This window comes from Loxodonta africana, chromosome 3, assembly GCF_030014295.1.
Source record: "Loxodonta africana isolate mLoxAfr1 chromosome 3, mLoxAfr1.hap2, whole genome shotgun sequence".
Taxonomy (NCBI): Eukaryota; Metazoa; Chordata; class Mammalia; order Proboscidea; family Elephantidae; genus Loxodonta; species Loxodonta africana.
Window position 1 is genome coordinate 110,523,739 of NC_087344.1, and position 12,026 is coordinate 110,535,764.

A 12,026-nucleotide genomic window follows, 5' to 3' on the forward strand; every position below is an offset into this window, starting at 1 on the left:
AACAGAGTCCCAGCTGGGGTGCCATCCCGCTGGGAGTTAGGCGAGAAGCCGACGGGGCGCGAGGGGGGGGTCAACTATATTTCCCTAAAGTGACCCCAGGGCGGGGCCCACACGTTCATGTGGGAGGATGCACATCCAGTCTGCGTGTGTGGCGCGGCACACCGGAGGGAGAAATCCCCAGAAGTGACTGTTCTCAAAGTGGGGAAAGCAGCATCCCAGACGGGGAGCCATTCTGCTGGGATCTGGGTGCGCGCGCGGGCCGGGCGTGAGCGCGGGGGTCCATTTTTATTACCCTGAATTGACCCAGGGGGCGGGCCCACCTGGTCGTGCGGGTGACGCCCACCCAGTTCGCGCGAGAGGTGTGGCACACCGGAAGGAGAAGTCCCCAGGAGGAAGTGATTGGTCCCGAAGCGGGGAAAGCAGCATCCCAGACGGGGTGCCGTCCTACTGGGATTTGGGCGCTCGCGCAGGCGGAGCGTGAGCTCGGGGTCCATTTTTATTACCCTGAATTGACCCAGGGGGCGGGCCAATTCAGGGTAACGTCCACCCAGTTCACGCGAGAGGTGTGGTGCACCGGAACGAGAAGTCCCAGGAGGAAATGACTGGTTCCGGAACGGGGAAAGCAGCGTCCCAACCTGGAAGTCGTCCCGCTGGGATTTGGGAGCGTGCATGGGCGGGGCGTGACCGCGGGGCCCAATTATAATTGCCTGAATAGACCCTGGGGGCGAGCCCACCCATTCGTGTGGGAAACGCCGACCCAGTGCCCGCAAGCGGTGCCGCACACCGGAGGGAGAAGTCCCCGGGAGGAAGTGACTGGTATCCGAGCAAGGAAAGCAGCATCCTAGCCGGGGACCCATCCCGCCCGGAATTTGGTGAACGGGGGTGGAGCTTGAACGCTATGTTCAGCTCTATATTCTGTGGTGCTATACTCCTAGCTCTCAGATCCCTCTCCCACCCTCCCCAGGCGGCCCCATTAACATCCGAATACCCGGAGCCAGAGGGAGAATTCAGATAGGGATCTGACTGCATTTTTTTTTAGCCGACTACTTGGAAAATCTAGTTTCCCAGTGATGGCTCGGAGACAGCAGTCCATATCAAACCACATAAAGAAACAGACCATGACAGCTTCTCCAACCCCCCAAACAAAAGAATCAAAATCTTTCCCAAATGAAGATACAATCCTGGAATTATCAGATACAGAATATAAAAAACTAATTTACAGAATGCTTTAAGACATCACAAATGAAATTAGGATAAATGCAGAAAAAGCCAAGGAACACACTGATAAAACTGTTGAAGAACTCAAAAAGATTATTCAAGAACATAGTGGAAAAATTAACAAGTTGCAAGAATCCATAGAGAGACAGCATGTAGAAATCCAAAAGATTAACAATAAAATTACAGAATTTGACAACGCAATAGAAAGTCAGAGGAGCAGACTCGAGCAATTAGAATGTAGACTGGGACTTCTGGAGGACCAGGGAAACACCAACATAGCTGAAAAAAAATCAGATAAAAGAATTAAAAAAAATGAAGAAACCCTAAGAATCATGTGGGACTCTATCAAGAAGGATAACTTGCGAGTGATTGGAGTCCCAGAACAGGGAGGGGGGACAGAAAACACAGAGAAAATAGTTGAAGAACTCCTGACAGAAAACTTCCCTGACATCATGAAAGACGAAAGGATATCTATCCAAGATGCTCATCGAACCCCATTTAAGATGGATCCAAAAAGAAAAACACCAAGACATGTTATCATCAAACTTGCCAAAACCAAAGACAAACAGAAAATTTTAAAAGCAGGCAGGGAGAAAAGAAAGGTTTCCTTCAAGGGAGAATCAATAAGAATAAGTTCAGACTACTCAGCAGAAACCATGCAGGCAAGAAGGGAATGGGACGACATATACAGAGCACTGAAGGAGAAAAACTGCCTACCAAGGATCATATATCCAGCAAAACTCTCTCTGAAATATGAAGGAGAAATTAAGATATTTACAGATAAACACAAGTTTAGAGAATTTGCAAAAACTAAACCAAGACTGCAAGAAATGCTAAAGGAGATTGTTTGGCCGGATGACCAATAATATCAGGTACCAGCACAATACAAGGTCACAAAACAGAACAAGCTGATATCAACGCAACTCAAATAGGGCAAGCACAAAAACAAACAAATTAAGACTAATTCTAAAAAATAAATAAATAAACAAAAAAATACACACAACAGGAAATCATGGAAATCAATAGATAAACGATCACAACAATTAAAAAGAGGGACTAAATATAGGAGGCATTGAACTGCCAGATGGAGAGTGATACAAGGCGATATAGAAGGATACAAGTTAGGTTTTTACTTAGAAAAATAGGGGTAAATAAAAAGGTAACCACAAAAAGGAATATCAATTCCATAACTCAAGAAAAAAGCAAGAAAAACGTAACGACTCAATAAACACAAAGTTATACATTATGAAAATGAGGATCTCACAAGCTACTAAGAAAAAGTCTCAGCACAAAAAAGCATGTGGAAAAATGAAATGGCCAACAACACACATGAAAAGGCATCAAAATGACAGCACTAAAAACTTACTTATCTATAATTACGCTGAATGAAAATGGACTAAATGCACCAATAAAGAGACAGAGAGTCACGGACTGGATAAAAAAACATGATCCATCTATATGCTGCCTACAAGAGACACACCTTAGACTTAGAGACACAAACAAACTAAAACTCAAAGGATGGAAAAAAATATATCAAGCAAACAATAAGCAAAAAAGAAGAGGAGTAGCAATATTAATTTCTGACAAAATAGACTTTAGACTTAAATCCACCACAAAGGATAAAGAAGGACACTATATAATGATAAAAGGGACAATTGATCAGGAAGACATAACCATATTAAATATTTACACACCTAATGACAGGGCTGCAAGATACATAAATCAAATTTTAACAGAATTGAAAAGTGAGATAGACACCTCCACATATATAGTAGGAGACTTCAACACACCACTTTCAGAGAAGGACAGGACATCCAGTAAGAAGCTCAATAGAGACACGGAAGACCTACTTACAACAATCAACCAACTTGACCTCATTGACTTATACAGAACTCTCCACCCAACTGCTGCAAAATATACTTTTTTTTCTAGCGCACATGGAACATTCTCTAGAATAGACCACATATTAGGGCATAAAACAAATCTTTCCAGAATCCAAAACATCGAAATATTACAAAACATCTTCTCAGACCACAAGGCAATGAAGCTAGAAATCAATAACAGAAAAACTAGGGAAAAGAAATCAAATACTTGGAAAATGAACAATACCCTCCTGAAAAAAGACTGGGTTATAGAAGACATCAAGGAGGGAATAAGGAAATTCTTAGAAAGCAACGAGAATGAAAATACTTCCTATCGAAACCTCTGGGACACAGCAAAAGCAGTGCTCAGAGGCCAATTTATATCGATAAATGCACACATACAAAAAGAAGAAAGAGCCAAAATCAGAGAACTGTCCCAACAACTTGAACAAATAGAAAGTGAGCAAGAAAAGAACCCATCAGCCACCAGAAGAAAACAAATAATAAAAATTAGAGCTGAACTCAATGAATTAGAGAACAGAAAAACAATTGAAAGAATTAACAAAGCCAAAAGCTGGTTCTTTGAAAAAATTAACAAAATTGATAAACCACTGGCTAGACTGACTAAAGAAAAACAGGAAACAAATAACCCGAATAAGAAACGAGAAGGACCACATCACAACAGAACCAAATGAAATCAAAAGAATCATATCAGATTACTACATAAAATTGTACTCCAACAAATTTGAAAACCTGGAAGAAATGGATAAATTCTTGGAACAATACTACCTACCTAAACTAACACATTCAGAAGTAGAACAACTAAATAGACCCATAACAAAAAAAGAGATTGAAACGGTAATCAAAAAACTTCCAACAAAAAAAAGTCCTGGCCCAGATGGCTTCACTGCAGAGATCTACCAAACCTTCAGAGAAGACTTAACACCATTACTATTGAAGGTATTTCAAAGTATAGAAAAAGACGGAATACTACCCAACTCATTCTATGAAGCTACCATCTCCCTGATACCAAAACCAGGTAAAGACATTACAAAAAAAGAAAATTTTAGACCTATATCCCTCATGAACATAGATGCAAAAATCCTCAACAAAATTCTAGCCAATAGAATCCAACAACACATCAAAAAAATAATTCACCCTGATCAAGTGGGATTTATACCAGGTATGCAAGGCTGGTTTAATATCAGAAAAACCATTAATGTAATCCATCCCATAAATAAAACAAAAGATAAAAACCACATGATCTTATCAATAGATGCAGAAAAGGCATTTGACAAAGTCCAACACCCATTTATGATAAAAACTCTAACCAAAATAGGAATTGAAGGAAAATTCCTCAACATAATAAAGGGCATCTATGCGAAGCCAACGGCCAATATCACTCTAAATGGAGAGAACCTGAAAGCATTTCCCTTAAGAACGGGAACCAGACAAGGATGCCCTTTATCACCACTCTTATTCAACATCGTACTTAAAGTCCTAGCCAGGGCAATTCGGCTAGACAAAGAAATAAAGGGTATCCAGATTGGCAAAGAGGAAGTAAAGCTATCACTATTTACAGATGACATGATCGTATACATGGAAAACCCTAAGGAATCCCCCAGAAAACTACTGAAACTAATAGAAGAGTTTGGAAGAGTCTCAGGATATAAAATAAACATATAAAAATCACTTGGATTCCTCTACATCAACAAAAAGAACACCGAAGAGGAAATAACCAAATCAATACCATTCACAGTAGCCCCCAAGAAGATAAAATACTTAGGAATAAATCTTACCAAGGATGTAAAAGACCTATACAAAGAAAACTATAAAACTCTGCTACAAGAAATTCAAAAGGACATACTTAAGTGGAAAAACATACCCTGCTCATGGATAGGAAGACTTAACATAGTAAAAATATCTATTCTACCAAAAGCCATTTATACATATAACGCACTTCCAATCCAAATACCAATGTCATACTTTAAGGGGATAGAGAAACAAATCACTAATTTCATATAGAAAGGAAAGAAACTCCGGATAAGCAAAACATTACTGAAAAAGAAGAAGAAAGTGGGAGGCCTCATCCTACCTGATTTCAGAACCTATTATATAGCTACAGTAGTCAAAACAGCCTGGTACTGGTACAACAACAGGCACATAGACCAATGGAACAGAATTGAGAACCCAGATATAAATCCATCCACGTATGAGCAGCTGATATTTGACAAAGGACCAGTGTCAGTCAATTGGGGAAATAATAGTCTTTTTAACAAATGGTGCTGGCATAACTGGATATCCATTTGCAAAAGAATGAAACAGGACCCATACCTCACACCATGCACAAAAACTAACTCCAAGTGGATCAAAGACCTAAACATAAAGACTAAAACGATAAAAATCATGGAAGAAAAAATAGGATCTACCCTAGGAGCCCTAATACAGGGCATAAACAGAATACAAAACATTACCAAAAATGATGAAGAGAAACCAGATAACTGGGAGCTCCTAAAAATCAAACACCTATGCTCATCTAAAGACTTCACCAAAAGAGTAAAAAGACCACCTACAGACTGGGAAAGAATATTCAGCTATGACATCTCAGACCAGCGCCTGATCTCTAAAATCTACATGATTCTGTCAAAACTCAACCACAAAAAGACAAACAACCCAATCAAGAAGTGGGCAAAGGATATGAACACACATTTCACTAAGGAAGATATTCAGGCAGCCAACAGATACATGAGAAAATGCTCTCGATCATTAGCCATTAGAGAAATGCAAATTAAAACTACGATGAGATTCCATCTGACACCAACTAGACTGGCATTAATTCAAAAAACACAAAATAATAAATGTTGGAGAGGCTGCGGAGAGATTGGAACTCTCATACACTGCTGGTGGGATTGTAAAATGGTACAACCACTTTGGAAATCCATCTGGCGTTATCTTAAACAGTTAGAAATAGAACTACCATACAACTCAGAAATCCCACTCCTCAGAATATACCCTAAAGATACAAGAGCCTTCACACAAACAGATATATGCACACCCATGTTTATTGCAGCTCTGTTTACAATAGCAAAAAGCTGGAAGCAACCAAGATGTCCGTCAATGGATGAATGGGTAAATAAATTGTGGTATATTCACACAATGGAATACTACGCATCGATAAAGAACAGTGACGAATCTCTGAAACATTTCATAACATGGAGGAATCTGGAAGGCATTATGCTGAGCGAAATGAGTCAGTTGCAAAAGGACAAATATTGTATAAGACCACTATCATAAGATCTTGAGAAATAGAAAAAACGGAGAAGAACACATACTTATGTGGTTACAAAGGGGGGAGGGAGGGAGGGGGGCAGGGAGAGGGGTTTTTATTGATCAATCTGTAGATAAGAACTGCTTTGGGTGAAGGGAAAGACAACACTCAATACAAGGAAGGTCAGCCTAATTGGACTGGATTAAAAGTAAAGAGGTTTCCGGGATAAAATGAAAGCTTCAAAGGTCAGCGAAGCAGGGGCTGGGGTCTGGGGAACTTGGTTTGAGGGGACTTCTAAGTCAATGGGCAAAACAATTCTATTATGAAAACACTCTGCATCCCACTTTGAATTGTGGCGCCTGGGGTCCTAAATGCCAACAAGCAGCCATCTAAAATACATTAATTGGTCTCAACCCACCTGGAGCAAAGGCAAAGGAGGAACACCAAGGTCACACGACAACTAAGAACCCAAGAGACAGAAAGGGCCACATGAACCAGAGACCTACATTATCCTGAGACCAGAAGAACTAGTTGGTGCCCGGCCACAATCGATGTCTGTCCTGTCAGGGAGCACAACAGACAACTCCTGAGGGAGCAGGAGATCAGTGGGATACAGACCCCAAATTCTCCTTAAAAGACCACACCTAATGGTATGATTGCGACTAGAGGAATCCCAGAGACAATGCTCCCCAGAACTTCTGTTGGCACAGGACAGGAACCATCCCCGAAGGCAAATCATCAGGCATGAAAAGGACTGGTCAGTGGAGGGGAGGAGAGATGTTGATGAAGAGTGAGCTAATTAAATCAGGTGGACACGGGAGAATGTGTTGGCAACTCTTGACTGGAGGGGGGATAGGAAGATAGAGAGAGAGGGAAGATGGCAAAATTGGCACAAAAGGAGAGACTGTAAGGGCTGACTCAATAGGGGGAGAGCAAGTGGGAGAAGGGAGTAAGATGTATGTAAACCTACATGTGACAGACTGATTGGAATGGTAAATGTTCACTTGAAGCTTAATAAAAATTAAAAAAAAAAAAATTATTTTCCCCATTCTTTTTTCCCTTAGAACTCCTATTACATATATAATAGATCTCCTCACTCTACTCCTGTTTTTAAAAATCCTGCGTTTTCTCTCTTGTTTTACTCTAATTAATATTTTATTTAACTTCCAGTTAACTTTTTCTTAGTTGTGTATAATCTGTAGTTTTATCCTTCCATTAAGTATTCAATTTTAAAAATTACACACACTTTTATTCCTGCTTATTCGCAAGCATCTCTTCTATTCCTTTAAACAATTTAAATTTAGTTATTTTATATTTTGTGTCTGGAAACCACAACATCCAACTCTTTTGCATCTGCTTCCCCTGTTTGTGATACGTCCTTTCTTTATTTTGTGGCTTTTGACTGTGAGTTTCTCACTTTCCTCAGAGTTTTTTTAACTCATCAGGTGCTCCTTGGAAACTCTATAGGGCAGTTCTACTCTGCTATAGGGTCGCTATGAGTTGGAGTCGTTGGGTGTTTTATTAGCCAATCAAGAGCACTATAAACTAAATTTCACTTAAAATTAAAATATGTACATGATTTTTTTCTTTTTTAATTCAATACACAAGTGACATGAATTGCAACCAAAAAACACATATGGGTTAACTGTTTATAAATCCTCAGGGGGATTTTTTCTCCCTTAATAAGCACCATAGTTGATATACGTGCACATCCTTGCTGTTCCCTTTTGTATAGCCTAGTTTATTTTTTATCCATCCGGTTTTTGGGTAACATTGAATGGAAACCCTGGTGGCGTAGTGGTTACGTGCTACGGCTGCTAACCAAAGGGTCGGCAGTTCAAATCTGCCAGGCACTCCTTGGAAACTCTATGGGGCAGTTTTACTCTGTCATATACATTCACTATGAGTCGGAATCGACACGACGGCACTGGGTTTTGGGTTAACATTCAATACAGTTTTAAATGGGGGCATTTATTAGGCTCTAAATCATAAACCAACTCTACATCTTATTTCCTAAATGCCATCAGCATGGAAGCTAGCCTCTGGTGATCAGTAGAAATGCTTACAGTGAACTTTAGATTATTTTTATTTAGTTTAAGGAAAACTTCAGATTGCTTATTTTGTGTCAGTTTAAAAGTCTGTTTGTTTTTAATACTTTATATATCTGTATCAAAAAAACTAAACTAAACCAGTTGCCGCCCAGTCGATTCCATCTCCTGGTAACCCCATGTGTGCAGTGCAGAGCAGAACTGCCCCATATGGTTTTCAAGGATGTGACCTTTCAGAAGACTGCCAGAGCTGTCTTCTGAAGCACCTCTGGGTAGGTTCGAACCACCAACCTTCTGGCTAGCAGTCAAGCACTTAAGCTTTTGCACCACCCAGGGACTCCTAAAATGTAAACATAAGTAAGTCTTATTTTTTTTTTTAAATTATACATCATAGAATTTACAGATTTTTAACACATGTATTTAATAAAAATTTTCTTGTGTAATTATATATTCAATTACATATCCATTCACATGTTTCTACAATTATTCATTAAAAAATGCAGAGTTCTTATAATGAGATGAGCGCTGTGCTAGATGTTGAGAAAACAATGCTGAACAAAATAGACAAGTTGCCTGCCTTTGTGAAACCTATATTCACAAAGTTAGAAATAATATCGTGTTATTGTTGTTAGATGTCGTTGAGTCCATTCCAACTCATGGTGATCCTATGTACAACAGAACAACACAGCCCCATTGTGCACCATCCTCATGATCATTGCTAAGCTTGAACCCATTGCTGCAGCCATTATTTGTCACTCCATCTCTTCGAGGGTCTTCCTCTTTTTCACTGACCCTCTACTTTATCAAGCTTGAAGTCCTTCTCCAGGAACTGGTCTCCGCTAATAATATGTCCAAAGTACGAGAAATGAAGTCTCGTCATCCTGTCTTCTAAGGAGCATTCTGGCTGTACTTCTTCCAAGACATATTGGTTTGTTCTTCTGGCAGTCCATGGTCTACTCAATATTCTTTGCCAACACCACAAATTCAAAGGCATCAATTCTTCTTCAGTCTTCCTTATTCATCATTCAGCTTTCACATGCATAGGAGGCGACTGAAAACGTCATGCCTTGTGTCAGGTACACCTTAGTCTTCAAAGTGACATCTTTGCTTTTCAACACTTTAAAGATGTCTTTTGCATTATATTTGACCAATGCAATGTGTCCTTTGATTTCTTGACTGCAGCTTTCATGGGTGTTGATTGTGGATGCAAGTAAAATGAAATCCTTGGCAACTTCAATCTTTTCTCCATTTATCACGATGTGGCTTATTGGTCCAATAGTAAGGATTTTTGCTTCCTTTATGTTGAGGTGTAATCCATACTTAAGACTGTAGTCTTCCGTCTTAACCATTAAGTGCTTCAAGCCATCTTCACTTTCAGCAAACAAAGTTGTGTTATCTGCATATCTAAGGTTGTTGATGAGTTTTTCTCAATCCTGATGCCCCTTCGTATAGTCCAGCTTCTAAGATTGTTTGCTCAGCATAGAGATTGAATAGGTATGGTGAAAGGATCCAATCCTGACACTAATCTTTCCTGATTTTAAAACATGCAGTATTCTCTTGTTCTGGTCGAATGGCTGCTTCTTGGTACAGGTTCCATGTGTACCCAATTGTGTGTTCTGGAATTCCTATTCTTCAGAATGTAATCTGTAATTTGTTATGACCCACATGTTCGAATGCCTTTGCGTAGTTGATAAAACACAGGTAGACATCTTCCCGGTATTCTCTGCTTTCAGCCAAGATCCATCTGACAGCAGCAATGATATCCCTTGTTCTACATCCTTTTCTGAATCCAGGCTGAATTTCTGGCAGCTCCCTATAGAGGCATTGCTGTAACCATTTTTTAATTATCTTCAGCAAAATTTTACTTGCATGTGATATTAATGATACTGTTAGATAGTTTCTGTATTCCGTTGGATCACTCTTCTTTAGAAGGGGCACAAATGTGGATCTCTTTCAGTTGGTTGGCCTAGTAGCTGTCTTCCAAATTTCTTGGAATAGGCAAGAGGATGCTTCCAGTGTTGCATTTGTTTGTTATAACATCTCAATTAGTTTTCCATCAATTCCTGGAGCCTTGTTTTTTGCCAACGCCTTTGGTGCAGCTTGGACTTCTTCCTTTGGTACCATCAGTTCTTAATCATATGCTGCCTCCAGAAATGGTTGAACGTTGACCAGTTCTTTTTGGTACAGTGACTCTATGTATTCCTTTCATCTTCTTCTGATGCTTCCTGGATCATTCAACATATTGCCCATAAACCTGTTGAATAACCAAACCCATTGAAAAACCAAACCTGTTACCATCGAGCTGATTCCGACTCATAGCAACCCTATAGGACGGAGTAGAACTGCCCCATAGTTTCCAAGGAGTGCCTGGTGGATTCAAACTGCCGACTTTTTGGTTAGCAGCCACAGCACTTTCCACTATGCCACCAGTGTTTCCATATTGCCCATAGAATCCTTTAATTTTGCAACTTGTGGCTTGAAATTTTTCTTCAGTTCTTTCAGCTTGAGAAATGCCAAGCACGTTCTTACCTTTTGGTTTTCTAACTCCAGGTGTTTGTGCATTTCATTATACTTTACTTTTTCTTTTTCAGCTGCCCTTTTAAGAAAGAGAATTAAAATAATGCCCTTTCATTTGGAAGTAATATTGTAGCAGAGAATAATTGAGTTGATGTGTCATCACTAACAAATGTCCATATCATTTTGACTCTGATGCAAAGCAGATGTTTGTTTTTGACTCATGGTTGAGTAGGAATTGAGAACATTCTCAAAGATGCTCATTTATTTTTTAGGCTCTCCCTACACTGAAAGCATTTTGAAGCTCTGGAGTTTTTAATCTTTTTTTTTTTTTCTAATCTTAGGTTCTCCCTCAGCATAGTGTTAAGGCTGTAACAGGTGCTCCTTCAGTGTTTATAGAAGGAGTAATATGATAAATGAAAACAATGAGTTTTTTAAGGAAAATTTTCCCTTCGTGTATGTAGCTCTGCTTTCAAAATCACATCAGCTGAGATATTGCTTTAGAGGCGATAGACTTGATTCTGTTTCCTCAATTAAATACTTATTACCATCTTAGGTGAGCTGTCTGAGTGTGCTTTGTTAACAGAGAAAAATACTCAAAGATACATTCAGTAATATCCAAACATTGAGGATTATTTATCTATGGAGTTTTCATCAATTTCTCCCATCCATCATGTTTTTTCCTAGTAGACCTAGTGCTGAATCACAGTTTTTTTTTTTTTTTTTGACATTTCATCTAGAAGATAATGACTCCCTTAGTTATAGGAAAATACACTTCCTTTGCTAGTTAAAAAATAATAATTATATATAGAGTAACAAAAAGTTATTTTTTAAACATGAAGTTGGTTTATCAGAGCCATGTTTCTATGGCTACTAGATTCTTTAGGAAAGAGAAATAAAATGATGAGCAGATTACTGAATGTTATGGTCTCAGCACATTTTATTTTCTTTGGGTATCTTACAGTAATATAAATTGCCTCCGTTATTTAAAATGGAGAGACGGTGAGTGGCTTTTCGTTTATTTGTGAGGTAGTTGCATTATGGCAGGCATAAGTACCCATAGTGGTTTTGTGTGCCATTGGGTTGTTGTTGGCAATATCAAAAGAGAGGAAGAAC